Genomic DNA, 26,206 nt, shown 5'->3' on the forward strand with positions numbered 1-26,206 from the left:
GGATGAAAGACACACCCTGGGCTCAATAAGAAGTATCTGTGTACTCCATTAGTCAAATAACCATGCAGTATCATTAAAACAAGGCACCCCAAAGTTTTAGAACCTTTTACTTTTGAAAGAATTACTGAACATATATTCAGTTCATGAAACTTTCAAAACAGTAATATTATGGTAATTTTTCTCAAAAATGAGGACGTATGAGTTATCTCTATCTGGTGAGTTTCATAAAAATGTAACAAAAGATCTTTCAATAATAACTGGGAGGAGACAATGAAGTAAAGTGAACTCTTGGTCTCAGGGCATGGTCCTGTAGATGATGTTACAGTGAATTTTTATGGCTGTGTCAGTCTCATAAACCCTATATGAATAGAAATGGGTAAAAGAAATGCTCATACCATCTTAACTGTAATGGCAGTAACATGAGGGTATAATTTTCTCTGCTATTTAATCTGGTATAGTAACATGTGCTGCCCTGGGAAATTTTAAATCTCATAGGGAAAGGGAAGATATTTTCTCTCTTGTGTATAAAAAAGAGCACAGTAACTGAATTAATGTTCAGAGTGATTTCACAAGCTCTTTAAAGCATATTAAAACAATTATTTTCATATGTTAAAATATGTGGCCATAGTATGCCTCTGTGCCTTCAATCCCTGCATTTCGTCCAGTTATTTCACTACACAAACAGCAGCATACCCAGCATTTTCACCCTCCCTGGTCTTATTTTTTTTCTTGTCACATATGTCTTGGATGTCAAGGTCATGAATCTAAGTTTTTGCCATGTAGTGTGAGTTTCTGACTGACATTGTGACTTGTTCTTTCTCTTAAGTTATCGACATGCATCTAAAATTCTCTTTAATGTGTATTTGAAATGCAGATTTCTCCTCTCTGTGCTGCTGCACAAAGACCTGGTTCCTCCCAGCAGAGCATCGCCATTGCTGTCCAAATGTCCTGGGGCAGTGCCTCCTGCAGCTACAGTGCCTCAACCTGGTAGTAGCACATCCTTGACCCATTAAAAAAAAAACTTTCTTGCCTAGACTTTGACCCTCCTACACCCTTCAGATTTTGAGGCAAGCCCTGCCCAGCAATGCACATATGAACCATTGTGCAGCAGGTTGCGATTCAGACAGCTGAAGGAAGAGCTAAGCATTTAGGGGTACACATGGCTTAGCTTTCCACATAAAATGATTAGGAGAGCTTTTGGAGAAGGGATGAAGGCTTTCCTCTACTCCTTTTTCATTTGGATGCCTATGGCATCTCTTTAGAACAGACAGTTCACTTTGTCTTACTATTTCCTGTCTTTACATGTTTTTCTTTTCCCTGTCTTCCCTTTTGCAGTCTTGGATGGTTATAAGCTTTTGTATGCTATGAACTCATTTATTTCATACTTCCCCTGGTGAATGTCTCCTGCCACACTGTTTTCATTTTTCCTCTTCCGCTCTTCAGAGCTCTCCTCTAGAGTCCTTCAAAGGCAGAATATAGGGTCAGATCTACACCTTCACTCACGTCTGTATTTTGGTTCCATGATCTTCACAGTGAGCCAGTGAGCTGTGCATTGCACTGTGCAAAGATAGAGGAGTGGGGAGGAAAATCAAGTGTCTAGGACTTCTGAAGTCCTACCTCTGAGATAAGAATGTATGGAGAAAAAATTGCACTTTATAAAGTCACAGTATTTTTTCAGGTTTTGTCTGTTTTTATAGGCTGATGTGTGACTTATGGGCAGGAGGTGGCTTTATTTGCTTTCTAGGGATTCTCTGTGGGCACAAAAGCATATGGCTGTGGCTGGATTTTGTGTACACTGTGTGGCCTACAAAATTCATCCAACATGGTGAAACTTGTCCGGCATGCACACGAGTAACTCATTTCTGCAACACATTGTACAAAAACAGTATCATGGAGCCATGGTCATCCATAAGGAGGTCACAAAGCTGAGTGGTGTACTTGGGCTTTGGCTGGCCTATGAAGCAGTTCTCATTAATTCTCATTAATGAAGGATCACCGAGAAAAACCATTTAAAACTCATACAGAGTCCCTGCAGAATGCTTACGTGGAGCTGGTAAAATTTAGTTTAAACAATATTGGCATGCCGTTTCAGCAGAGAAGTTCAGTGTTTGGGGTTATTATGATAGATCTTTCCTTCATTGTTCCACAAATCATAAATCTATTCAGCTTCCTTCTTCACTACAAGAAAGCCCCAGGCTTTCTCAAGCAAGAGGTCAGTGAGGCTTGGTACTGTTTATCGTTTAAGAAGGAAAAATCTCAAGACTTTCCTATTTACTTCCCTAAGGTAAATATCTCCACAATGGTTTCAAATGAGGGAACTAGTCATGATGGTTGTGCATTGTACTTTCTTTCCACTAATGGTTGACTTTAAAAAAGTCATTCCTTTGCAGAAGGAAATCTATGCTGTGCTCACATACAAAGAAAGACTTGTCCTTTCCTGCTGTATACTACCATATTCTGATGCAAAGTCGCAGAATCACGCTCAGTCTGTTAGTAATTCTCTCTCTCCTTAGTCCTAGCTGAAGGGGGAAGGGGAAGGTTTGCATTTGCCCAAAATCTGCAGCATTTACATGAGGGCAAGCCCAGTCAAACTGAGTATCCATCCTCCAGGCTGCATTCATAACAAATCTACAACCTGAAGTGTCTGACACCAACACCCTACATGAAAAGATTTTCAGCCATATGACTCCTTCCAGGACACTTCCATTGGTATACTACTCACTCGGATGTTCCATCTTGGTCTTGCTGCTGCTCTTGAGCACTTACCAAATTTTTTTCTGTAGCTTCAGAGCTTTGAGATGAAGGATACTTTGATATTAGTCAGTAGTCAAATTACTCTTTTCAACTAAAAGAACCAGATCAGGAATAAAATGTGCTCCCGCACTACAAAAACAAATTATTCTTTTCAGTCTCCTAACGAATCCTGGGGTTAATTACTCATTGAAAAAGAGCAGTCCAACACTTCAAATATTGTTTATGCTCATGAAAATATTGCATTAAAAACTTGCTCTTTAAGACTCAGGTGTCAACTTAAAAAAATTTGTTGATGATGGGTAGAATTTCTCCTCATCAAAATGCATTTGGTGCTTGTAAAGTTTTGGAAGGAAGATACTCCAATTTATCACTAGAAATAATCTAGGTCAATCATCTTCCTTAATAGTCGTCTGTCTTCCTTTTCCTTAGCTACTGTTCCTAAGGTGCAGAGAAAGCTGGTCTCCTTTTTTAAATATGTATTTCTGGTTGCTGGCTTCCCAAGTGAGAAAGATAAGTGAGATTTATTCACACTACTGAAAATCAGAGGCTTTATCCCTGCTACAAACTGTTGGCTCTTTCTCATTTCAATTCAGAGGCAGGGAGACACTCTAGAAGACACAGCCTTGCTTTCATTAAATGCAGAAGTAAAGAAATGTGTGTTTTAGCAGATGCAGGAGATAAGTTAGGTCTGTAAGTAGGAAGACCTAGTGTGATTAAAAGGACAAAAACAGATTTACTGGGAGTCACTGTACTGAGCTGTATTTTCCCCTGGAAATCCCTTCAATACTGATATGGAACCACAGGTCTGCAGCAGGAGGTGAGATGGGGAGTGACTGTTGCAGCAGCTGGTCTTGTCTGGAGCAGAGGGGCAGCCAGGGACACAGGGAGGACAACAAAAGCAGTGGAACTGGCCACATATAAGGAGACTTATGGGAAAGGTGTGTGTGCTTTATTGTCTGTTTGAAATGCAGATTTCCCCTCCCTGTGCTATGCTCTGTCACTTATTTGTAACTCATCAGCAGGCACCACTGAACCAACTCACAGGCAATAGGTACAACTTCAGAGGGCAAGTCAAGTCAGTGTTTTGCTCCCTTTGCATGCTAGTGCTAGGAGAGGTTAAAATCATTTAGACTTAGACTCAACAGAATTAAACCATGAACCATCTTGTGTGTGGTGGATACTGGACCATGAACAGCATGGGAACAGAAGATTTTTTCACATCACAGTGGTATTTCCACAATTTAACCTCTATGCCAATACATTCATTCATCCTCCTGCTAAGGCTATCTTTTGGTTATCCAGCCAGTAAACCCATGAGCATGTTTCCTGCTCAGGAAAATAGAAACCAGCCTCAACAGTAAACTAAGAATTTCTATGGTAAATCACAGAGCTGGAGCAAACTGAAATAAATCTATTAGAAATTGGAAGATGGGGATGGAGAAGGTTGGGAATCCTTCTGTCAGTTCTGTTTATTTGCCAGATTCTTACTCAAGTGGCTAGATTCACATGCAGAACATTTCCTAGAATGCTTTATTGTCTTACTTTTTTTCAAGAAGTATGGCAAATCATTATGTAACAGAGACTATCCAGAAAGGGATATTACCTTGCAATCTTAAAAGAAAACATCTTTTCTTTGCCATCTGCAGAATATGAAAAGTAAACCCTTGGAATCTGCTCCTTCAGTATTGTTTTGGACAGATTTTTTTTTTTTGTAGTACAAGAGCACACCATTTTTCATCTCCTTCAACTCAGGTGTTTATTATTTACTCGATTAATTCTTTATTGAGGTGAGTAAAGGATAAGTGCATTAATTTTTTAATTTCTCCATCTGGTTTTTGATTCTTTGTGGACTGAAAGAGCTCTTTCTTGGACATCTTTTTCTTTTACTTTCAGAGAGCCTACAGTCTTGCAGAGTATGCACTTCCTCCCACCTGGGCTTTTTGAGCCCCTGAGGTACTGAAGACCATAGATGATCATTGTATTCCGAAATGGGTATATTCAAAAAAATCCCCAGTATTTTTACTGAAAGAGCATTTTTTTCTTCCATACATATATATTATTAACAAATATATTGTGCAATATCAGATGGAAATATGCATATGGACAGGTCCAGTCTGGGTTCACTTGTAACTGTGGCAGTGCTGAAGTTTTTATTCCAGCCCAAACTCCCATGAGTGATTCAGAAGGAAAAGCTAGGAGAAAATACCCCACAGCTGCTGCAAGGATTTTAAGTGCACAGGACTGGGAAGTGATAGTACTTTCTAGTAGCTGGTATGACAAATTGAATTGTGAAAAATACTGTTATGCATCTACAGCAGCTGATGAAGTAGGGCTTTAAAATACCTGATAGGATTAAAACCTAAAGAAATATCACAATTCACTAACTGTGGATCCCTTATTCAGCCCTAGCATGCTATTACCTACATACCACATTCTTTCTGATAAACACATTTGGATATAATAATATTGTGTATTGTGCTGACCACACTACTAAAACAATTTGGCCAGCCAAGATAGCATTTGCAAGTTGTGGGCTGTTGTGGTGCATTTTGGGTGTTCTAAAGCTCTGTATGGTTTTTGTTACTAAGTTTCTGTAATAGTTTATTCCTACCCATCCCCCTTTCCCAAATACCTGTGTTACCCCCTCAACAGCCCTCTCCCAGCCCATTGTGTCTTATCCATTGACACACTCTAGTGCTTAATTGTTCTGGCAGAAGCTGGTGACTCAGCCAAGCTTCGGGTATCCCCACATCCTTCTTGCCCCAAAATGGCCATGTCAATGCCCCTGTCCCTGGGTCACTCCCCCTCATTTCCAAAAGTAACACCCCTATACTTAAAGGGCAGGTAAGAGCTAGAACAGCTCACTCGCACTTGGGCCATTGGCCTGAATAGACACCTTCATTACCACCAAGTGTGAGTCTGCTCTTTTCTCCAAGCCAAGAACGCATCTCTGTCTGAAATCTGGACCCAAAAGAATAACTTGTTTATATGGTATCTGAAGAGCAGGGCTGGCTGGGAGATCAGCTCAGAAGAACCATAAGTGGTGAATACTGGGAGAAGAAAAGAAAAAAATTTTGTACTTCACAAAGTGCCTGTTTGACTGACCCAATCTCACTATCATTGTTAATTTTTAGTCTGGACAAATTTCCCTCCATAAACAGACTGGGCAAAAGAGCAGTAAAAAGCAAAGTAAAAAGCAAGAACAGATAAAACAAAAGCATTAGAAGGTAAAGCTGAGAAGGAAACCTAGTATATTCAAGTCATATTGCAAACAAGTTTGGGAATAATTTTGAAGTGGAAGTGTTAACATTGCTTTCTTGACTGCAACCTGAAAAATGCCCTGTTTTTTCACATGTGTTGAAGAATATTTGTTGGCATGATAAATTCTGTGCAGCTCCTCTGATGTCTTTGAAAAACTTTGACTTTTATTTATTTTCCTAAAATTAATATCCATTATGGAATTATTGTTGTGCACTTGACATTTTAAACATATCATATCCAATTAATAAATCGGCAACATCTGCTACCCTGCACTAAACTTCCTCTAACTAAAGATGTGCAAGCCCTTGAAATTCAGCACTAAGTGAATTTGTTTAATATACACTTATTTATTTATTTATTTATTTAAAACATGTAGATTTGTTTAATATAATTGAACATAATTGTGCATGTAACATTTTAACGTAATACTACTCAGCAGATGTGCAAATAATAGCTAGTTTATTTGCCACCAGCTATATGGTGCTGATGTATCATAACACTTGGCAAGACAAGTTCATTAGTCTAAGAAAGTGGACATGCGCACTGAAACTGAGGTGTGGTGGTGACATGAGGGTGGTGGTGTGTGCCTTGAGAAAATACCACTGTCTTAGTCTGGCAAAGAACTTATAATATGGTTTGTTACCCTCTGTTGGTAAGAGATACTGAGCATTATTTTCATATAGCTGGTAATTCAGCTATTTGAAAAATTCAAATGGAAACAGACGTTTAAGATGAGCCTGTTGGGAAACTCAGAACAGTTTATTGCATAAAACAGGAACTACAAAGTGAACACCTGATTGTCTGATGGCTTTGGATTATCTCATTAAAGTCATCGGAAAAGAGACACAAAATTCAGTCTTGATTTATAAAAATTCTGGTCTGAAACATATTTCAAACAAGCTCCGATATAGAATCGGATATAAAAGTTTCTTATATTTGGGATTTTGAAGAAAACAGCCATCCTAATTACAAGAGTAATTGCTGAAAAGTTGGGTAAGTTTACTTACCCAAGTGTAAAAGGGTATAAAAAAGATGGCTAAACACTAACATGATCTTCTTAGTAATCCAAAAGAAAGAAAAATACAGCTGATAGTTGCCAATGTTTGATCTACCTTCTTCTAGTCCTTTTCAGCCAACCTTAAAGAAATTAAAGTATTCCTGCTTATTCAGGAATAATAAAATTAGGCTCATTGACTTTCAGCAGAAATTGAGTGTCTTTCTGTATATCTTATGTGTTTAAAGACCCTGAAATGTGACCTCCTAATGGTCTAGTGTTTGAACTCTGACCTTACAGTGCTGACCTGAATAATGCTCTGACTGAGCATGCCTGTGTAAGGATTAGACTTTCTTTCTTCTGTCCTGTTTTGGGTACATCCTGCACTTAATAGTAACTGACCTAAGGAATTGAAATAAAAATCTGCATTTGCATGCTGGACTGTCTTAAACATTTTGCACCTTAAAACAGAATATTGGCTGCTGTTAGATTGAAGTTACTCATGGTCTGTGTTTGAATTTTTATATGCCATGGACAGCAGTTCCCATGGTCACATATCCTGGCTGCTAAACCTCCCATCTATGGATTTAAAAGTGGTATGTGAAACTGGCAATATAGGAACGGGACAGTTGCACTATTATATCTTTGCTTTTCTTCTTTCATTTTATTATTTTGCTAAGAATAATCAAATTTAAAAAAACACCCTTAATTTACGGAACAAGGAAGTTTTTTGAACTTAATGTTAACACTGGCTTCTAGTGCTGACCAGATTGCAGCAAATAATTTGTGCATGTGCATCAAATACTTCAGCAGTGTAGTCAGAGAAATCCTGTATGCTTTTAAAATTGATTAACACAGCTCAAGACCAGAAAGATTTAATTTTAGTTTAATTTCATGACTATCATCACCCATGAAATTATGCCCACAGACTTTTACCATCAAGAAGAAAAACTAGACTATAGATTCAAGCTAGACTAACAATTCTACCTCCTAAATCTTCTCTCATTATTTCAGTAGTGAAAAGAAAGGAATTAATCCAGTGATCTTCTTTCAGCAGTAATTTTTTTTAGTATTTTTCTATCATCAAGTTTTCCATAATGGATAGAATTTCAGATGAGTCTGGGTATTTTAAATCTGGATCTGTATATTTCTCTTTTTGGGGGGACAATATTCAGGAAAAAGATACCTGTCTGAAGGATCCTGTTAATGGGATGTCTTCTTGGATCCCAAAGGACTACTATCTGGATTAAATGCTCCCTACAGCTGATCAGACTGAGTCTGCTACTTCATGAGGCAAGAGGTCCATACAGGTTGTGAATTCCCTGATAAAATGTTGACAGGTCATGGGGGTTTGGAACTTGATGATCTTTAAGGTCCTTTTCAACCCAAGCCACTCTGATTTTATGATTTTGAGGTCATGTCTTCGTCACAGGTTGTGATTCATAGTCCTGAGTCTCCTGTGGCACCACATCTCCAAACTCATGCTGCTTTATTTAGACACTACGAAAACAGAACACTATTGAAAATGTGCCAGAAAAAAGTGACCTAACTTCTCAAATTGTATTCTGTAATAAGCTGAAATTTTCTTGACTGTTACAACGTTTAATAGGCTCACTTTTGCAAAAACTGGAATTATAGTTGGTCCTTGCAGACTGAAACATAGTGTGACCCTTCATTGCTAGAGCTCTGCATCCTGGGCAAGACTTCTACTGAACCCCAAAGCAAACTGCTATGCCTGGAGAATACTGTACCTGTCTTGTTCAAGGAAAAGTCCAGCAACAGCACACTGCAACAATCTTCCCTGCTAAAATCTTCTTCATTGCCAGTCTTAACTTCTCAGCTCACTGGTGGTACATGTTTATGTATGCCAAACATTTCCCCTTGCATTCAGGCAAGGCAGACAGTCTTTAATGTGAGACTTTCTGTCCTTTGGGGTTTTGTAGGAATTGCTTAATTCATCTTAATGGCTTTAAGTCAAATCATGTATAGAGAAAGCAGTTTATGTATCCAGGTTCTCTGACTTAGCTCCTTAGAGAGTTCACAGCAGAAGTGTAGATTCTTCTTTGATACTTAATTCTTCTTCTCATTTTGACAGACTTCTTTAAGCCCACTTCACAAGTCTCCCTCACTTAGTTTCTCACCTGGCTATCCACTCAGGCAAGCAAATGAGTATTTCTTGTTTAATTTCACCTACCCATAAAATGGTAATTATTTGGATTACAAGTTTTGTTAAGAACACAAACCTTAATGCATCAAATACTATTAAAAGCTTTAATATAAAAGTTGAAATTAAGAAGCACTCCTGAGTAGGAACTTATTGTATGAAATTCTGGTCTCACCGCATATGGGGAGTGGATGAACGTACAGATAAGTGCACCTGACTTCTTGCTCATAAGAAAATGTTAAACACATTTCCTCCCACATGAAAACATTCTGATGTAATTCAGTATGTTTTGTTTTATCCTGAAAAGTACCAATGCTGAGGGTTTACTAAATTAATGATATTCTCTTCATTCCTGTTAGTGCTCGGGGATTCTTGGGATGAAAGACAAAATATAAAGTTAAGGTATTATTAGCATTATTTCTGCTAATAATAATAATAATTCAACACCAGAAAAATGTTTATGGCTAAGTTATTATAATCTGCTAAACAAATGGGTTTATACAGAATCAGAGCTGCTGAGACAAGCTTCCTGTAACAAGACAATGCCAGCAGGCATTGCTATAACTCATGCAAGGGCCAGTCAAAATGATACAGCCATTGTGTTGATGTGTTGTATATGATTGTGAGTATTGGTGCCAACTGTGTTATAAACCACTGCCTGGAAATAATAAATCTGACGGACAATAGAAATGAATCAGCATTTTCTCCTTAATCAGAATGATTTGTAAGGCTGGTTATACAGTCTCAAGATTCAATAGGGAATATTTTTAGGGAATATTTTCCCTCTTCCTGAAAAAAAACCCAGAAGTTTTTTTTTTTAGGTTATGTCCTTTACTTAATAAAGTTAATAGTTGTTCTCTCACACTTTCTGAAGCTTTGCATGAGATAACACTTTAGAGAAAGGTGACAATTAGAGATGGAATAGCAGGACATTTCCTCATACTAGCCCTGCTTGTTGCATAACACCAGTGCTGGAAAGCTGTTCTGGAGCTGGAGTCTCAAGCTGTAAGTGCAGCAGGGACTCAAAGCAGATTCACTTCAGTAGATAATTGGGGGGGAGTAGGGAGCAGGAGGTGGCCTCATAGACATACATATTATGCACTCCCTTTCACTCATGCGAGAAGAAAGTTGATGGAAGTTTAAGCCAGATTAAAAATCCAGTTGAGGAAATGTGTGATCACAGGCTGCCTTGAATTCACTTTTTCTGCAAGCCTCCTTCTGACTCTGCTTCCTAGTGTACCAAAGTAAAGAAGATGTTTGTTTGAATAATCTGACATGCAGTTTCTCTCTTGAATCTTCCACACAAAAATACCTACCTGCCCTTACTTTTCAACTAGAATCTGGATAGATTATTTGTGCCTACACTTCAAATTTTTTCCTCCTACAATCTTTTTTTTAATGAAAGTGAAGAGAGAAAAGCTGCCAGATAAGCTGTGTTGTCTTCCCCTTAGTCTTCTGTAAATGCAAAATCATCAAAGTTTTCCTATTACTTCAGCAATATGTTGCCTTTCTATTCCTTGCAAAAGCTGGGTATTTGACTTACAATGTGGAAAAGAAAAAGTAAAAAAGCTGCCTTTACAAGGTTTATTTTTGTATGGGCAGGTCAAACTGCTGTAATAGAAGATGAGCTATCCAAGCATTCACTTGGTGTTTGTCCATTGCAAAGTGAAATTCTAAATTGCAGTTCTCTCCTGATTTCCTCTGGAAGGTGATATCCATCTGGAAGATTTGGCTTTAAACACTAGGAGGGTGCGTAAAGCTCATATTAAGTGAAGTGCTGACTTGTTTCAGTTAACTTGATGGCACCATTTTTCAGCTTCAGCTTTTGCTTCAGGGATAATAATATTTTTTAGAATAATTTCTAATAGCATCTAATATTGAAACAGGTGGCTATTTCAACTTTTTTCATCCTTTAACTACCACTGCATTTTAGCCTGGGATTTTGAAAAGTAATGGGTAAGGGTTAGTATGGGCTACTTGAAGATGTATAGGGAGAATTCAGACTCTTTGTGTCACAACTCATCTGGTAAAATTAGTGGAAATGTTTCTCCAGTAGTCATCCCAAAAGTCCAACAACGAATTTTCAGTTAGCTTGTTAGCATTGCCAATGCCTGTGATCCACAGCACGGCCATAGAACTGCAATGTCAGCATTTGATAAAGGACATACCTATTCATAAAATCTCCTGGCACAGACAGTAATGACATTTAGAGTTGATAAATTAAGGTGTGCAGGTGAAGACCAAGTAAGTTGCTCCAAGTCATAATTAGAGCAAGCTTCTTGGCCTCAGAGCAGCTTAACAGGACAGCTTCACAACCACGGTATCCTTTCCCCTTCTTTCATACTTCAGAATACAGAAGAGACTCTCTCCTGTCACTGGCTATAGTATAGGAGATTTCACTAGCACTGTCTATTCCCCTCTGACACTGGTTCTTGCTACAGATCTGACTGCAGATTCAGTCCTTGTATTGTAGCCATGTGTATGGATCAGCTGGAAAATCTTAATTTCCTACCTTTTTACTCTGTATAAAGTCTTGTATCAGATAGATTTAGATTAGATATTAGGAAGAAATTCTTCACCTTTGATGAGGGTGCAAGATGCTGGAAGATATTGCCCAGAGAATTTATGAAGACTCCATCCTTGGAAGTGTTCAGTTCCAAACTGGATGGGGCCCTTTGCAACGTGGTCTAGTGGAAGGTGTCCCTTCCCATTGCAAGGGAATTGGATCTAGACGGCCTTTAAGGTCCTGTCCAAGTCAAATCAGTCTATGATTCTATTTTTCAGGAGTTTATATTCTGCCCTGCCAGCTGACCAGACTTACTGATCTGATCTTTCTGCTCTCTAACTGGTCCAACCCTATGCTAAGGACTAATTTTTCTTTGGTTTGAAGGAGAAGGAGTAAAAGAGGGGAATGCAGGTAACTGTGGTCAAGTAAATTGATTTGTGGCAGAGTGACAGCAAAACTCCTTCTGCACTTTCTGTACCTTTGAGAAAGGGTTATTCTATGCTTGAAACAGGACAGACACAGATTAGAAGTGTAGAAACAGAAGCCCTGCCTTTATAAATGCTCACCCTATAGCAATCTCCTGTGCTTAAATAGTACAACTTGTAGCCATAGTGAGATTGATAACATCCTCTAGGCAAAACAGTGACCCATGAAGGATGCCCTGTCTTTAAGTTGCATCCAACCAAGCTGTGTCTGCATCGTTACAGAGAAACCCGCAACAGTCTTTTTGTGCACACTTGAATGTGTGTGAGCACAAGCTGAGATAATTGCTAATGCTAAGCATCACTTAAGACTAAAATATCTGTGTCTGTGTGATACATGAGTGCCTGAAAGATTGTCATATCTCTAATCAAAAGTCTTTTGCCTTGGGGGCTGCCAGTAACCTCTCTGCAGTATTACTCATTCTGGCAGGTAGTATTCCAGAAGCTCACAGATGCAGGAGGCCATGAAAAATTAGAGGGGGAAGAAACACCTTTTTTATGCAAAGAAAGCAGTATCAGGACTGCCATTGTTCTGGTAAGCTTTGAACAGGCTTTCAGAACAAGAAGGCTGGACACTAAGCTACTAAAAATCAGAAAAGATATCCTTGCCAGCATGGCATGATGAAAAGCAATGTTTCTTTATGTAGAGGGAAGTCTCTGCTGTATCAGAGGTAAAATGTGGCTTAACACTGCAGATAGTGTTTAGGAGGGAAAAAAAAAAAAAAAAAAAAAAAAAAGGAGGTAAAACCTCTAAGTTTTATATATATGCCCTTGAAGAATTTTTTTTTAGCCTGTTTTGTAATTCCATGCTTTTATGCTGTAACTTAATATACACAAGAGAAATTTCGGGACTGTTGAGCATGCAGATTTTCCTGGGGGATGAGTGCAAGGTTATTTAGCACAGGTGTTTCTGTAATTGTACAACACTCCCTATTCATATGCCCACAAGCTTTTATTCCCTTGTGAATGATGCTGTTGTCTAGTATTAGAGCACCAGGTTCTAATAAAAGCTCAGATAATATTGCTTTACAGTGACCTCTTCTGTGAGTCATCTTTCATTTCATGAATGCATGCAACTCAGGGAAATAGGTGCTTCTGCACTACATATTATTTATTTAAACAAGTGTGAGCACAGTTTTCCCACAGATTTTGTTTTAGACATTAATATAGTTCACATTCTAGGTTGTGTGTATTGTGCAGAATATCACCAAAAAGAAAAAAAAAAAAAAAAAAGAGAGAGAGAGAATCCCCTCAATTCTTATTATTACTGAAATGGTCAGGTTGCTCCCTGTGTTAGGCTACATCTGGCATGTCCCCACTGAAATGCATAACACTGTGCTCAAGTACTTAAGGAAGCTGTTATTATACTGTTGCCATGCAGATTCCACTCCAGAGAAGCTGCATCCCCTGCTCACAACATTCAGCACACGCATCTGCCACGTCTGCAGATCTCAAACTCCTGTGTGTAAACGAGCCAGCAGGGGATAGTCGGTCTGATTCCTGACACCTCTCTGAAACCCTAAGATTGCTTTCTACATTTTAAGTCATACACTTAACTCACTACTGACTTAAGTGTATGACTTTAAGTCATACACTTAATTCACTAGTTGACTACTCTACTACAGCTCAGAGACTGTAGCAAGAGAGAAGCAAAAATTACTGGGTTACATTAGTCTGGCTTTTATTTTATTTTACAAAACCACATATTTATAGAGACCACTGTTTTAAGGGCTGTGATTTAAAAAGGCAGTGTGATTTTTTTTTTTCTCTTTAACTTATGCTAAGCACATAGAAATTTGTGAAGCATTAACAGAATCTGGCTAGGAGGAACATCTCTGATGATCATCCCATGAAGCTGAGGCTACAGTTACTGAGCTGCTCTGTGTTCTAGTATTTGCTGCTGCTTGGTACCAGTTTTCATAGAATGGTTTCATCTATTATTCATTTCAGATTCTAAAATACAGAAGTGCAGTAAAGAACTGCCTTCATGGCTCTTCAATTCTTTTGTATTTTCCTATGTAACCTGGATTCAGTCGCCTGAGTGAACACCAGTTCTCTAAAAAAAGATTAGTTCTTCCCTTCTCTGCTGCAGAGGCATCCCCCTGATTTTGGATTCAAGCAACCCTACTCAATTACTAATTAGTGTTCTTTCCATTTCTGCCCATGTCAATTGTGTCTGATAGTGAAAAATGCTTAGCAAGTTAGCTTAGCACCTTTGCTAATTACTCAGTAGTGCTGTGCTTTGATTTATAATTTTTTTCAGGGCTTTTGAAACACACTGATTTCAGTAACCCTGTCAGATGCATTGCTCCTATTATTGATAATTTTCATGGTTGCAAAATGCAAAGGAGTTTGTGGCCTTTGTTTGTGGTATAAAGTGAAGTATTTTTTTTTTTTTTTACTGTGCACTGAAGAAGAGTGAGATACCAGCTGAGGTATCTCACTCTTTGCCTCTACCTCTCTGTAGAGGCAAAGTCAAAGGTGCAAAGCCACATGAGAGCAAAAGTCACAGGTGCAAAGCCACACCAAAATTGGCAGAGATTGACAGCGGAGGGCAAAAAACAGTCCAGAGTGTGACTTGAGAAACCAGAACTGAAGGTGACCTTCCTTTAAGGAAGATTTTGCAGTTTGACTTCCTAGATGTACTGGGAAATTTTCTTATCCAAATGCAGTTGTATGGCAGTAGCATTTAAAAAAAAATATTGTCTGGGTCTCAATTCCCCAAGGGTCTCCTGATCTATGGCTGAGATCTTGCATGTAAAGAGATAAGCCAGGTTTAATGCAGACTGGCTTGCTAATCATGACATTTCCTATTACCCATCTGACTGCAAACACCACTGGGAAAAAAACATACCAATAACTGTGTTAGTAAATATTGGAAAAAACAAAAATCTGAAAGCAAACTTAAAAATCTTGGTCTGAAAGAGTGCAGAAAGGGAATAGGGAAGAACATGATAGAACAATAAAAACTGTCCATTTCAAAACTCTGCTGTTGCTATGATTACATTATGTCATATGCATATGATTGTCAAGATGCTGGATGCTGCAGTTCTGGGAACCACAAACTTCCAGCTGCTGCCAGAGCTGTGAGTCCTCACTTGTTTTCTACACCTTTTTTATTTTTTCCTGAGTTAGCAAGAAGAGTTCAGAGGAGCAAGAAATCTGTAACTATGAATATTGATTAGAGGAGCAACAATAGAAGAAAAATCTTACACAATTTTTCATTAGTAAAGAAAATCTTGTTCTCCAGATCTTTTCATCCATAAAAGAAGCAGTCACTGATAAGCCACTTCATTTCTTACTCTTGAAGCCGTAGCTTGCCTCCTAGTCCTATCTTTTCACAGGCAGAGGACAAAAGCGGAGAGAAGCGCCGGGGCAGATGGCCACTTTCAGGAGCAGCCTGCTGGCTGCCCTCCCTGCAGGAAGAGCACTCACTTCTGCCAGGACAGGCAGCCACTGAGCAGGGCAAAGCCCCATGGGTTGCAGCAGGGAGGGATCACAACTCTGCTCAGAGACCCCTGCCCTTCATGGATGGTAAGAGGCCAGCATGGAGGGGGGCTGAGGTGCCGCACAGCAGTAGCCTCCAAGCTGGATCCTTCTTCTGCACTGAGCTCTCTCCAGGCTTTGCACCACACGGGGATGCATTCCTTCTAATTTCTGTTGCCAGATTCTTGTTATAGCTTTGGGTGAAAGGTAGAACCTTTCTCTGTGCAAAGCACTGCAGAAAAGTGATTGCAAGGAGGAAGGCAGAAAAGTATATTTACGATGATATGAAATTTAGTAAAGCAGTTTGAGAGATGAGGAAAGATGGGTGAAAAATAGGAAAGTTGGAAGTTGTTGCTGTAACTCAAAGAAAAGAAATCTCTGTTCAGAAACAAAATTATAGTCTGAAAAATGGAAAAAGTTTTAACAGAAGACTCTGTAATGTCAGGAAAAGTTACATTTGAAAGCAATTTTTCTGAACTGATCTGAACTCTTTGAATTTGCAGAGCTGTCACCTTCAAAAGGGCTCAATGCACTGCAATTAAATGACCTGAAGAATAGAGTAGTATTTAAAGTCAATTGCATTTCTGAAGAGCAATGGTGAAATGAGAAGCCTAGACGCTGTCAGCAAGTATTGAATAAAATGAATGAGACCTGCAGAAGCTGTATGACAAGAAGGTGAATTTGTGCAAGTAACTAAAACAGAAAGTCTCAGCTGAAAAGGCTGTGTAAGAAAACACTCTGCCTCCTAATCAGAAAAAGAGTATTTGAAATGGTTATTAAAATCAAAGAGCTCTTCTGTTAAGAATGCTTTTATCAAAATATCCATCAGAAAAAAATGTCCTGTAATGTTTAAGCTCTGGGCAAGTGCTGAAATGATAAGCATAAAAGTACTTCATGGGAACAAAGTTGAATGCTCCTAAATGCAGGATGACATCCAGGCACGCTTTTCATGCACAGCAGAAAGCTCTCCTGCGGCCTATAGGACTGTCTTTGATGGCCTCCAAGTACAGTCAGAATAGACAGATACCATGTATGGCTGGCTACCCTGAGTATTTGAATATGAGCACTCTCATACCGGCAGTTTCCTCATACATTGCTTTCTTCTTCAGCCTATGATTAGGACTCTGCAGTCTTACAGAGTTTTACAAATCAAGCATTCAAAGCAAATCATTTTAAAAAATGCACAGTGGTCCCAAGAGATCAGAGCGGGCCATTTATCTGTTGCTGTGAATATCCTATGGTGTCCTTTTTATAAGCTGCTATTTTACTGGAATTGCTTCCAATCCATGAGTTTCAGGAGCATGCAGGGTGGGCTGGATCACCTCTCCTACCTTGTTGATACTTTCAAGATTTTTTTCTTTTCATTTTTTTTTTTTTTCTGGGGATGGACAGAGATGGGATTATAGTTTATTACGCCAAAACTAAGGTGGCAGGGGAAGTCTCAAACAGTCTTCAACCTGTCCCTTCAGTTGAGAAAGTGTCATGCCCAGCTCTACTGACCCTGCTGTCCCAGGACTCACTTCTCTAAGGAGCACAGTGAGAGTTCTGGGGCTGGGGCATCCCCAAGCATGTTGTCAGGCAGATGTCCTCATGGCAAGGAGCCCATGCCACAGAGCAGTGTGTGAAGGGGAAAGAAGAACCACTGCACCACATTCTCTGTCTTTTCATTTTGCTAATCTAAAACCACACCCCATGTTTCCACCACAGGAATTTCACTCTGAAGCTGAGATGCTGCAGGACAGTAAGCTTTGCTAATTAGTCATTGTATTGTTTGGTTGTGATGTGTGTAAACATGAAGAGATTTTTGGGTGTTTCTGGCTGGATGCTGTGTGACTGAGAGGTAACAGGGAGGGTCTTCTCTGCTTGTAGAAGATGTTTTGGCTTTGTATGTTTATACAAACTGATAAGAACAATGCAAGAAAAATCAGAGGCGTTCTTTTGGACCTGTAGCCTCCTAAAAGATTTATGATTCCCCTATGTTCAAGAGTACTGAGGTTATTTTTTTTCCAACACCACAATAGATTTCATTTTTTCACAATTATTGTGCTACACGCAAATTCTTTATTCTTTCCCAAACATCAGCCATTTATTTTCAATTACTTGAGCAATAAGCAAAATTATTATACTTCTGGGAAAGTATAATGTTTTACCCTTCTGAAACCAAGGAGATTTGACCTTGGGACTGTTTGGACAATGTCTTATGATCTCCATGAGTTGGCACACAGTTGTTTTTCTAATGGTATCAGTCAGGTTTATAAGTAATACTTCTGCAACCACTTCCTCAGCTTATTGTTCAAGGAGGACACTTCAAGTGGCAGTGCTACTCTCAAGACTGTCTCATGCTGTTTCTCATGTTTGGCACAGATAAGTTCAGACATGCACTTAGATGAATGTTACTGTGAATAAAATCTGGGAGACTGGATTCCTAAACCTTAGCATTCCCCAGAAGCACAACCTCTCTGTTTTGGGGGTTTTTTGCAGGTTTTTCTGGTTTTGATCATGAAGTTTATACTTGCAGAAGGGATGTGGAATGACACCAGCCTGAGGTCAAGGAGTGCAACGCCACATTTTATGTGTGTTTGTTGCTAAATTTTTTAACAGTCAGGCACTATGATTCCACAAATCTTGTATCTGTTATAAAAGAGCCATCTCCCTTGTCTTCCAGCATCAGATTCAATACCTTTAGTAACATCAGCTTCCACACCTGCCTCAGTAAGACACCACCTGCCTAACTGCCTGTCTCATCACTTTAGTCTCTTTTCTGACATTATTAGACTTATTATATCTCTGATTTCTAAAGGTGGCCACCTGAGGATTGTTCTCCTTTCAGATGTATAAAAGCACTTGGAACAGAACTTCTGGGTGCAAGACATCAGATAAATTCATGTAATTGTTTCATTGTAGTGGTTAAATAAAAGTGTCTGTGCAAGCTAGAAAGCTTTTATGATTGTTTCTGAATAGAATGGAAGCTTGAGTAGACTGCAAGCCAAGAACGTTTTATGGGATACTTCTACTTTACTTCCACATTTTCGTTATTTCTACATGCCAGTGGTTCTCAGACCATCTGAAAAGTCAAAGGGAATTTCACACATGAAGGTGTGTAATGGTGAGATTTGATGTACCTGTGCAGGTGAACTGACTAACTCACAGATGAAAATCCAAACATTCTTGAGGTGCAGGCACAATCTCTCTTACTCTATGCTAATGAAGCAATCTTTTGATCTTGACAGATATGTAAGGGTCTCATGCTGATAGAAATAATTTTGGTTTGCGATTTATACCTCCTTTCCTGGTTTTATCATTCTTTTTCTTTTTTGCATGACTGAGATGAACACAGGAAAGGTATCAAAGGGAACTGACCTTATCTAACTTATAATATATTTTCCTCAAGATATTCTTAGAGCAAATGATGCTTTCCCAGTGTGACACTGAAAAAACCTTTCTCACTTTAGCACCCTATTGTTTCCTTCATAGGTGCTGCTGTTGATATCTGCAGGAAAAGAACAGGAGTAACCCAGAAAAGGTTACTCTATCCACAGGTGCTTTTTACATTGTCCTTGTCATGAGACAATCCCTTTCATAAAATGTCTCTAAAATTTCCTTGGCCTTTGTAGCTATTTCTTCTTGATAATAGTTTGCCTATATTTTTTTTCAATCATTTAATATAGTCTTATTTCATATAAAATTCCCAACTGACTTAATTGTAACTTATAGATGTACATATTTGCCTTTTTTTAAAGATCATATCCAGACATTTTGTGGATTTTTCATAAGTCAGATACTCAGTTTTCTCAAATTAATCTGAGAATTCTCCCCTAGTAAGTTCCAGGCCAATTCTAGGACATTGAAATCTAAGTCCTACACCACAGAACAGTATCTGCTTCATATCTAACCTGTTTTTCCTGTCATTTTATGTTCACTCTACCCTAAAACACAATGTCACAATATTCCTGAGCAGCTTGACTGAATTCTGAAGATACCCTTGTTTTGAGTAAGAGGCTGGGCTCTAAGGATCTCCATGGATCCCTTACAACCTATGTACGTCATATTACAGGTAGTCAGAGAAAACAGCTTCTAACTGGACAGAACAGGTGTCTAAAGTATAAACTGACTTTTGGATAAGTCAAATGTATTTATGCATTGCTTTCAGAGTCCCTTTGGGTGGGGAAAGGGGGAAGGATTTAAGATATGAAGTCACGTGGAGCTATTTACAGCATAAAAAGCATAAGTGATTTGCTAAATAAAGAAATAGTCATCATGCTTCTTTTCAGTTTTGAAGCAGTGTCGTGACTGTGAGATAGATGAAACACAGTGTTGGGAATTCCTGAAACTAATTGTAGTATGCATTTGTAGCACTACATCTTCAGATATACCTAATTTGCTCTTACAGTTGTAAGTAAGGAGTTAGCTAAGAAAGTAATGCCTATATCCACATGCAAACACAAGTCTTTGTTTAGCAGCAATAGCAAAAATTGACAGTGGCTAATAAAATAAAAGGCACCGCTGACACCAAATGCCATGAAGAACAAAAAGCTGTGAAAGACCCTTTATTAGGCAATGGGAAGAGTCCAGTAGGAGGCAGTGCAAACCTCTGAGCAACAAGGTTTATGTAGTAGAACGATCTCAGGTAATTTGTCTTTTTTGTCTCTATTGTCTTTTGGAGTTGAACATACAGCAGTGTGTTTTCTGGACCAAGTGCAACAGCATGATATGACTGTGTGGAGAGCTAGACCTGAATGTTGGACAAGATACAGTTTCCCAACCAAAATGAGAGACAGGACAGTTGGTGCAAAATGGGTTGGCACACAGCACTGAACCAAAACCGAAATACCTCACGTTGGTAATGATAAGTGTTTAGACTCTATCCCATCTACAATATTTTTCAAACTTTAATTTCAAAGCAGATTTTTTGCTTATTTTCTGTCATCCATCCCTTTCCAGCTCTTCCTGTACTGCTGGTGTACTATCCAAGGCTTGAAGACAGGTTGAGAGAGCAGGCGTTGCTCAGCCTGGAGAAGAGAAGTCCCTAGGGAGGCCTTATTACAGGCCTCCAGTACTTAAAGATGGCTTGCAAAAGAGATGGAGAGCGGCTTTTTACACAGGTAGATGCCAACAGGACAAGTGGGAACCATTTAAAACAAAAAAAGAGGAGAGATTTAAATTAGGTGCTAGGGGGAGCTTCTTTGCTGAGGTGTTGAGACACTGATACAGGTTGCCCAAAGAAGCTGTGGATGCCCCATTTCTGGTAGGGAACCCAGGACCAAGTTGGATGGGACTTGGAGCAACCAGGTCAAGTGGAAGGTGTCCCTGCCAAGGCAGTAGGCATGGTGCTAGATGATCTTCAAGGTCCATTCCAACCCAAACTGTTCTGTCATATCATGATACTAAGGAGTTACTCTTTCTAAGGGATACTCATTGGCAGCATGATAGGTCTCTAAATACCTTCTAGAGTTGGCATAAGCACTAAAATCCTGACAAGTAACTTTTTGATTGCATGTCTTCCTCTGGCCTTTCCTTGGAAAATTCCTTACATCTTGTTTTTCCAGACATCTCTTGTTAGTCATATGAACAGTTAGGATTTGTCTTTAGCCTATGCTCCCAAATAGATTGTATTCTTTTAATCTTATTAGAAAGATCTGTTCAGAAGCAGATGTTATCTACAAAGGAAAGTATTGCATCCTCAATTTCTTGTGGTATGTCCTAAAACCTCCAGTTTCCTGCCTTCTACCAACGAGCAGGTCAGAAATGTAAAACCACTTCTGCAGATGAGAGGTCAGTACCTTTAGTGACCTGCCCTAACCTCTTCCTTTACCTTTGGTGTAAGGAGACCATAGCAAAATTTATTTCCATTCTTATGTGCTCCCACTGTTTTTCCTCTGTTCTTTCTACCCACTCATGCAAAACCACTGTGCACCATACAGATGCCAGCTGAGTTGACACTGAACATAACACATTACAGGTTTTATGAGCTGTGCTCCATTTCACACTGGTGAAGAACACAGAAAACCAGGTTTATTTATACTTACTTGTATGGAGAGCCAAGAGACTCACTTTACAAGCAGGTGGGCTTGCTGAGAGGAATAAATTAGTTTTTGCTAGCTCTTTGCATGATAAAATCTCTTGTCTGCTGCAAACTCCATCCCCTTTGTATGCATAGGTCCAGGTCAAAAGTGTGGATGGTCACTTAAGTGCCTCATAAACCTGCCTAGAACTTTTCATCAGTTTTATATGGGGTGTATTAAGAAGAGTTTTGCATAAGTGAGGCCCATATATACAACTCCATGTTTTATTGAAGTGTTTCTGTCTTTAATTAACAGAGTACTATGGAAGAGAAGTTTTAAAAAAGCCAAAAAAAAAAATCACCTTACAAAAACCCCTTTTTTAACATAAAGACCACAGATATCAGGCACTACCTAAAACTACTCATGTACGTCTGATGTCTTACACAGATAATTACAAAGTGTTCTAGCAGAACAAGTACTGATTCTTTACCACTTAATTCCTCAACTAGGAATTAACCAGAACAAAATGAGTTCTTTGTGTAACTTAGGTGAGCAGATGTTAGGCTATTTTTGACATGGAGATCTTGACAGTTTTACATACAGGCTGGCTCATATTTAGCTGTCTCATTACCTCTTAAATGAGCTTGATCGTATCTGAATTTCAGATATATAACATACCATAAACTACATAAATGGCATGACTATGAGCAAAAAGACATCTTTTTTCCCTTGGGAACATCTTGCATTGCCCTCTTTGTAATAAGCCTGAGGATCCAACTAGAAGCACTTAGCTAACTGGGAGAAAAGTCATTGTTAATATTCAAGTTTAAATCCATTTCAAAGAAGTTACTCTCTGCAACTATCCTCAGAATGCTCAGAGAGTGCCCTGTTTGCAATGAAGGATGCAACTATGACACATTGCCGTTGAAAACAGCAACTCCTGGCATTCTCTTATTCAGTAATATACACATATGTACGTTAAAACTGTGACTCACTTTTGAGAATGGATAGAAAGCATGACAGAAGAGAGATTTCAAAGAGCAAGTCGGTATGTTTCCTTTAAAGGTAATCTTTTTGGTGGTGGAGAAAAAACGTTATTGCTTGCCTTTACTGACAAAATCTGCTGTGAAAATGAAAAGTAAATATTTTTCTGCCCACAGGCAGGAATAGTCACTCAGTTGGGGTATGTTTCTTTCAGTGATACTGATAGGATTAATTTTTTCCTACAAAAAAGAAAAGATCAAAGCTTCATCTTCAGTATAGGTGAAGTCTGTCTCAAGGAGAAGATACAGAGTATACTAATGCACAGTGTCCCTGACATGCAGTGCAATGCAGATTTATTCATAACCTGATGCAATCCACAGTTAAACTGGTAAATCTGCTTTTACTGATTGTAGTTAGTTGGACCCAGAGAAATGGCAAGAGTGCTTTCCAGCACACAGCTTGTCCCATTGGATGCCTGCCCAAGGAGGCAGGAATACTGTGTGTCCTACATCTGTACTGGGAGAGAACTGCAGCTTTATTTGGGCCAAAGTAGGAAGATATGTTGGATCATCATCCTCTAGCTCTGTTATAACATCTTATATTGACGCAGAATGAGTAGATAGAAAGAAACTTTCCCTCACACAGTCACACTAGAAGCTTTGCAGCAAAGTAAAATATTTCTCCAATAGATTTAATTGTTTCAGAGCGCTTCTACAAAGAGGAGTGCTAAGGCACAGGCTGTGTCCCATGAGAAAAGTTTTGCCTTCTTTTGTCATCTGTCCTTCTGTGACGTCAAGCAAGCACATATCATGCTGCTGTCACAGCACACACTCCATTTGAATGTGCCAGGATAGGAGGGAGATGTGTTCCTGTGGTTGCATGGCATGTCCTGCAATGCCATCAGAGATGAGTAATAGTCTGCTTACCAAGCTGACCTCAGGCCAGATCAGCTTCACATGCTGACACAGGCACTGATATGCAAAAACACTTCTTGTGCTCCTAATCACTCCCAGGAAGAGATCAGAAGGTAATACCCAGAAATACACTGGATTATTTCAATTTATGGAAAACCAGTGGCACAAAATTCTGAATAAGAACTGAAAGAATCTGCAAAGAAATCTCCCATTATTACTCAAATAATCAGGCATTTGTTCCATGTAAATATTACATGTATCAGCATATGCACACATATATCTACACAAGTATGATAAATACAAAAATATACACTGAACTTGTTGTGGTGCATTTTGAGTTTTCTGAAGTTCTGTATGGTTTTTGTTATTAAGTTTCTGTAATAGTTCATCCCTGCCCATCCCCCTTTCCCAAATACCTGTGTTACTCCCTCAATAGCCCTCTGCCAGCCCATTGTGTCTTATCCATTGACACACTCTAGTGCTTAATTGTTCTGGCAGAAGCTGGTGACCCAGCCAAGGCTTCAAGTTCCCCACTCCCCTCTTGCCCCAAAATGGCCATGTCAATGCCCCCTGTACCTAAGTCACTCCCCCTCATTTCCAACAGTAACACCTTTGTACTTAGGGGCAGGTAAGAGCTAGAACAGCTCAATCACACACTCGCACCCTGGGTTTCATCCTAAATAAACACCTTCCTAATTACCACCAAGTGTGAGTCTGCTCCTTCTTCCAGCCAAGATCACATCTCTGTCTGAAATCTGGACCCACAAGAATAATTCGTTTATATGGTATCTGAAGAGCAGGGCTGGCCGGGAGATCAGCTCAGAAGAGCCATAGAACTACAGGTGAACACTGACAAAGATTCAAGAATGTATCTAATGAAAGCATGCTTCTAGAAAGCCAGATATTTGATTGTGGTTAAAACTAATGTCGACAAACAAAATCTGAGACTCATGAAAAATTAAATTACAGGATCAGTTTCAAAAATGGCCAGCTTTGCAAAAGGCACAATTGCAAGTACAAATAATTTTTTAAAAAGCGTATACAGTAGTTACATAGCCATAACATAGCACCTATATACATATTTTGGAATAAGTAGGGTGTTTTCCCTTAGCAAGACCTATAGAATGCTAACTTTAATGCTTGTTTCCTGAATACATTTGAAAATACCTACTTGTGCCTCTTGTATGTTCATTTTAGAAGCTTTATCTTGGCCTTAGATTATAGTCAGGTCATGATGGTCTGAAGAGATTTGTACACAAAAACTGCAACAACTTGAAGTACTACCAGATCACAGATCTTCTAGTGCTCTACAGATGGAGGTAAGATCTGCTGACAGTTTTCCTCTAATATTCAGTTTCTCCTTTGCTGTACTTCCAGGGACTCATGGACACAATTTTTTACTTAAATTTTAAGGCAAGTACAGGTCTAGATGGTGTGTTTTTTACCTAACACAGTTCACAGCTCTTTACCTAACAATTTCTGTACCAGACTCATAACCTTTGTGCTGCAGCATCTGTCTGGGAGAGAGTATCTTGATTTCAAAATGTCAAATGATACGCAGTTACTTGCTAAGCACTATCATGAGTATGATATAAAATGTGAAATGAACCCTGCTCCTTTACGCAGGGAACTTGGCTTATCTTCAGATCAGATGAACATATTGTAACAATCTATTTCTTTATCTCAAAAATCAAAGGGAAACAACTGAATTGATCTAGCTAGTGCACAAGAATTGGAGAAACAGACTGTGCACAAGATGCTATTTTTTGCTGTCAGTTCCAGGGGCCTAGAAATGGTTGCGTGTATAAACACGTCTGCTTGTCATAGATCACTCCTGTGTAATGAGGCAAGCAGCACATGGTGCTGTAGAAATTTAAAATGTGCCAAGATGAAGAAACTGGCACCAACACACTAGCACAAAACTAGTCATGCAGAAGATTACCTAACAATGTAACAATGCTAACTGGAAACTTAAATATTAATCCTTTTGATTACAAAAAAAAAAAAAAAAACACACCTGGTTTCTGTTTCTGTTTACTTCATTGTAGCCATTGGTTACTTCATGAACACAAATATATCACAATTACAGTGAGTGCTAATGATTAAAAGTAATTCCTAAGGGCAGGCTCTTTATACAGGGACTAGACTCATATGCAGAACTAGGCAATTTCTATCAGAATTTTAAAAATTGGTAGTAGTAACAATAATAATGCAATGAAAACAGGTATGTTTGGTAAACTCTCTTGTTCTGTATTTGAAATAAACTCTAGGTGATGTCTTCATGTCTGAAGATGTGAGTAGTGATTTTCCTGTTCCACATACGGTTCATGAGGGTGTTAAACAAGCAACCAATGTCACTGTACAAACTGTAGGGTTAGATGAATAGGCAGTTTGCGCAAAATTTGATTCCATCTTCTCAAAAGATGAATAAAATTAAGAAAACCACCCTTTCTCCCCTTTCTTCACCCCTCCACATTCACCTGTTCTTCTAAAATCTCATGGTCCCTGCTTTTCCAACTCTGTTATTTTAAACTTGAACTCCTCCAGTCCCAGTATCCCATTTCCCTATCTCTAGACAACAAAGTTGCTACTGAGTGTGTTCTTTCTCCAGCCAGAGCCCAACACAGATCTTCCCTGCTATGTACACATGCAAGTGGGG

Source organism: Zosterops lateralis, assembly GCF_965231275.1.
Source record: "Zosterops lateralis genome assembly, chromosome: Z".
Taxonomy (NCBI): Eukaryota; Metazoa; Chordata; class Aves; order Passeriformes; family Zosteropidae; genus Zosterops; species Zosterops lateralis.